The 5,000-nt window shown below is 52.5% G+C and overlaps 1 non-coding gene across 1 annotated transcript in view; it reads right to left on the reverse strand.

Annotated features, from left to right (window-relative positions):
• LOC126318176 (small subunit ribosomal RNA) overlaps positions 1–1,408 on the reverse strand; it is a 1,893-nt gene extending 485 nt beyond the window's left edge. Inside the window, exon 1 of the ribosomal RNA XR_007557208.1 lies at positions 1–1,408. This exon is cut by the window's left edge and continues 485 nt beyond it. This is a non-coding gene — a ribosomal RNA (small subunit ribosomal RNA).
• Between the last annotated feature and the right edge of the window lie 3,592 nt (positions 1,409–5,000).

The raw sequence follows: 5,000 nt of genomic DNA on the forward strand, positions 1-5,000 counted from the left end.
TTCGTTATCGGAATTAACCAGACAAATCGCTCCACCAACTAAGAACGGCCATGCACCACCACCCACCGAATCAAGAAAGAGCTATCAATCTGTCAATCCTTCCGGTGTCCGGGCCTGGTGAGGTTTCCCGTGTTGAGTCAAATTAAGCCGCAGGCTCCACTCCTGGTGGTGCCCTTCCGTCAATTCCTTTAAGTTTCAGCTTTGCAACCATACTTCCCCCGGAACCCAAAAGCTTTGGTTTCCCGGAGGCTGCCCGCCGAGTCATCGGAGGAACTGCGGCGGATCGCTGGCTGGCATCGTTTATGGTTAGAACTAGGGCGGTATCTGATCGCCTTCGAACCTCTAACTTTCGTTCTTGATTAATGAAAACATACTTGGCAAATGCTTTCGCTTCTGTTCGTCTTGCGACGATCCAAGAATTTCACCTCTAACGTCGCAATACGAATGCCCCCGCCTGTCCCTATTAATCATTACCTCGGGTTCCGAAAACCAACAAAATAGAACCGAGGTCCTATTCCATTATTCCATGCACACAGTATTCAGGCGGGCTTGCCTGCTTTAAGCACTCTAATTTGTTCAAAGTAAACGTGCCGGCCCACCGAGACACTCAACAAAGAGCACCCTGGTAGGATTTAAACGGGGTCCGCCTCGGGACGCGAAAGCACCCCTTCGGCTCGCCCCACCGGCAGGACGTCCCACGATACATGCCAGTTAAACACCGACGGGCGGTGAACCAACAGCGTGGGACACAAATCCAACTACGAGCTTTTTAACCGCAACAACTTTAATATACGCTATTGGAGCTGGAATTACCGCGGCTGCTGGCACCAGACTTGCCCTCCAATAGATACTCGTTAAAGGATTTAAAGTGTACTCATTCCGATTACGGGGCCTCGGATGAGTCCCGTATCGTTATTTTTCGTCACTACCTCCCCGTGCCGGGAGTGGGTAATTTGCGCGCCTGCTGCCTTCCTTGGATGTGGTAGCCGTTTCTCAGGCTCCCTCTCCGGAATCGAACCCTGATTCCCCGTTACCCGTTACAACCATGGTAGGCGCAGAACCTACCATCGACAGTTGATAAGGCAGACATTTGAAAGATGCGTCGCCGGTACGAGGACCGTGCGATCAGCCCAAAGTTATTCAGAGTCACCAAGGCAAACGGACCAGACAAGCCAATCCGATTGGTTTTGATCTAATAAAAGCGTCCCTTCCATCTCTGGTCGGGACTCTGTTTGCATGTATTAGCTCTAGAATTACCACAGTTATCCAAGTAACGTGGGTACGATCTAAGGAACCATAACTGATTTAATGAGCCATTCGCGGTTTCACCTTAATGCGGCTTGTACTGAGACATGCATGGCTTAATCTTTGAGACAAGCATATGACTACTGGCAGGATCAACCAGGGAGCTGCGTCAACTAGAGCTGAGCAGCCGGCCGCCCGGGAGTGTGTCCCGGGGGCCCGCGCGAACACGCAAGCGTCCGCTCAATTATTCTGCAAACAGGAGGAGGCCGAGCTCCCCTGCACGATACACCTCGAAACCCTCTCAGGTCCCGGCGGCGCGCAGCGCCGTCCTAGGTACTTGGTCGGTTTCGAGAGAGGCGCAATCGCCCGGAGTTAGGCGAGTAGACGGTTTTAGTGCGAACACCCTTGCTCCCAACTGAGCTTGCCGCTGCCGACAGAGGCCCGGGAGCGTGCTGTCGTGGCATTGCCGGCGGGAGACAACACGCGCCACCTATGGTGACCGGCAGCTCCAACGCCAGCGCCACACAAGGGCAAAGCCCCACTTGGGTGCAGAAGCGAACTCTCCCAGCACAGCGCACGCGCCAACACGTCCGCACAACTGCGATACAAACCACCTGCGAGAACCGCTGGGGCGACCGAGCAGCAGACGGCGTCGCGGCGCCGAGTGCCAGGCGGCGGCGCATCCTCAACGCACACAGTCCTCAATCAGACCAGCACACTGCAGATGTCCACCGCGCTTCGCACCGGGCTCGGCTGAACCAACTTTGGCCGCCAGGCGCCGCGTGCAGGGTGCGCCGCAGCGTAGCTGCGCCGCCTGCCGAGCCCGTCGGCTGGCGCTCCTGCCACTCGGCGCCCCCCACCAGCCGCCTGTTGCGCGTGCGCCCACGCAGCGCGCGGCCAACACGCCGGGCGGCCCCCCTTCACCGGCCGGGAACAGTCCCACCAAGCCACCGCCGCGTATCGCTTCATACCCACATGGGCCTAGTCACGTGTGTGGATGTGGCGGGTACCGCTGAAACAACCGGTTAATAGCTGTACCGATCGTCGCCATCACAGATTCACCTCCAGCGTGAACAACCGCTCAACAACGGATTTCCAGTTCATTTGCGTATCTTGGGCAGTAAACGTAGATGTCCACCTACATTTGCGAATTCAACAATTCTTGCATGCCAGGATGTCATGTGTCACGACACGCTACATCAGACCACATACACACTGCGACATGTGCAGAAGAGAACACGTGGAAGGTGGCCCGCGCACGTATGCGATGTCCCTTCCGCGATCCACTGTCAACCGGCATCTGCGGCATGTCCCAGATATGGAACGCGGTCCACCAGGGTAGCACTTTGTGTGAGGCAATACGACAAAGTCGGAATACACGCGTCACTACATCACACGGCTCACGCTGACCTGACCTGACTCACCGCACCACCACCCCCAGCGACCCAGGGTGACATACAATGCGTTCGTACGTTCCTCCCACACGCCTCTACGGCGTACCACAGTGCAACCTAGCTGTTATTGGGAGACGAGACAAGTAGCATCGAGCACAACATATGGAAATTGAGATTCGACACCGTTGGGCACAGCCAGCGTACGGTCACACGTATCACACTACTTCACTCTGTACGTAACTACCGATGATCGGTACAGCGTGTGGGTTACGCGTACGACATCAGCGGACAATGGACACAGACCATACCACGACGTACACTGAGGGCGTCGACATCTGAACGCAACTGAACAGCTGCGAGGCTCATTTAACACTCAAACGCCAGACCGACCAGCTTGAGAGGACGGAGACACAAAGAGAGGGGCAGAGGGGGGGGGGGGGGGCGATATAGTCCTATTGCAGTACAATTGACAGTGGATAGCGGGAATATGTGGAAAGTAAGCAACACTCGCAAGACATCTACATGAGGATAACAACGACACCAGAGATTCTGAGCAGTGAACTATGTTAGGCAAAGGGACAACGTGGGTTAGGTTAAGGGACAACGTGGGTTAGGTTAAGGGACAACGTGGGTTAGGTTAAGGGACAACGTGGGTTAGGTTAAGGGACAACGTGGGTTAGGTTAAGGGACAACGTGGGTTAGGTTAAGGGACAACGTGGGTTAGGTTAAGGGACAACGTGGGTTAGGTTAAGGGACAACGTGGGTTAGGTTAAGGGACAACGTGGGTTAGGTTAAGGGACAACGTGGGTTAGGTTAAGGGACAACGTGGGTTAGGTTAAGGGACAACGTGGGTTAGGTTAAGGGACAACGTGGGTTAGGTTAAGGGACAACGTGGGTTAGGTTAAGGGACAACGTGGGTTAGGTTAAGGGACAACGTGGGTTAGGTTAAGGGACAACGTGGGTTAGGTTAAGGGACAACGTGGGTTAGGTTAAGGGACAACGTGGGTTAGGTTAAGGGACAACGTGGGTTACGTTAAGGGACAACGTGGGTTACGTTAAGGGACAACGTGGGTTACGTTAAGGGACAACGTGGGTTACGTTAAGGGACAACGTGGGTTACGTTAAGGGACAACGTGGGTTACGTTAAGGGACAACGTGGGTTAGGTTAAGGGACAACGTGGGTTAGGTTAAGGGACAACGTGGGTTAGGTTAAGGGACAACGTGGGTTAGGTTAAGGGACAACGTGGGTTAGGTTAAGGGACAACGTGGGTTAGGTTAAGGGACAACGTGGGTTAGGTTAAGGGACAACGTGGGTTAGGTTAAGGGACAACGTGGGTTAGGTTAAGGGACAACGTGGGTTAGGTTAAGGGACAACGTGGGTTAGGTTAAGGGACAACGTGGGTTAGGTTAAGGGACAACGTGGGTTAGGTTAAGGGACAACGTGGGTTAGGTTAAGGGACAACGTGGGTTAGGTTAAGGGACAACGTGGGTTAGGTTAAGGGACAACGTGGGTTAGGTTAAGGGACAACGTGGGTTAGGTTAAGGGACAACGTGGGTTAGGTTAAGGGACAACGTGGGTTACGTTAAGGGACAACGTGGGTTACGTTAAGGGACAACGTGGGTTACGTTAAGGGACAACGTGGGTTACGTTAAGGGACAACGTGGGTTACGTTAAGGGACAACGTGGGTTACGTTAAGGGACAACGTGGGTTAGGTTAAGGGACAACGTGGGTTAGGTTAAGGGACAACGTGGGTTAGGTTAAGGGACAACGTGGGTTAGGTTAAGGGACAACGTGGGTTAGGTTAAGGGACAAATTGAGTTAGGTTAAGGGACAAATTGAGTTAGGTTAAGGGACAAATTGAGTTAGGTTAAGGGACAAATTGAGTTAGGTTAAGGGACAAATTGAGTTAGGTTAAGGGACAAATTGAGTTAGGTTAAGGGACAAATTGAGTTAGGTTAAGGGACAAATTGAGTTAGGTTAAGGGACAAATTGAGTTAGGTTAAGGGACAAATTGAGTTAGGTTAAGGGACAAATTGAGTTAGGTTAAGGGACAAATTGAGTTAGGTTAAGGGACAAATTGAGTTAGGTTAAGGGACAAATTGAGTTAGGTTAAGGGATAATCTGGTACAACCACAGTTAGGTTAAGCGATAATCTGGTACAGCCACAGTTAGGTTAAGCGATAATCTGGTACAGCCACAGTTAGGTTAAGCGATAATCTGGTACAGCCACAGTTAGGTTAAGCGATAATCTGGTACAGCCACAGTTAGGTTAAGCGATAATCTGGTACAGCCACAGTTAGGTTAAGCGATAATCTGGTACAGCCACAGTTAGGTTAAGCGATAATCTGGTACAGCCACA

The sequence above is a fragment of the Schistocerca gregaria genome, unplaced genomic scaffold (genome assembly GCF_023897955.1).
Source record: "Schistocerca gregaria isolate iqSchGreg1 unplaced genomic scaffold, iqSchGreg1.2 ptg000657l, whole genome shotgun sequence".
NCBI classification, from domain to species: domain Eukaryota; kingdom Metazoa; phylum Arthropoda; class Insecta; order Orthoptera; family Acrididae; genus Schistocerca; species Schistocerca gregaria.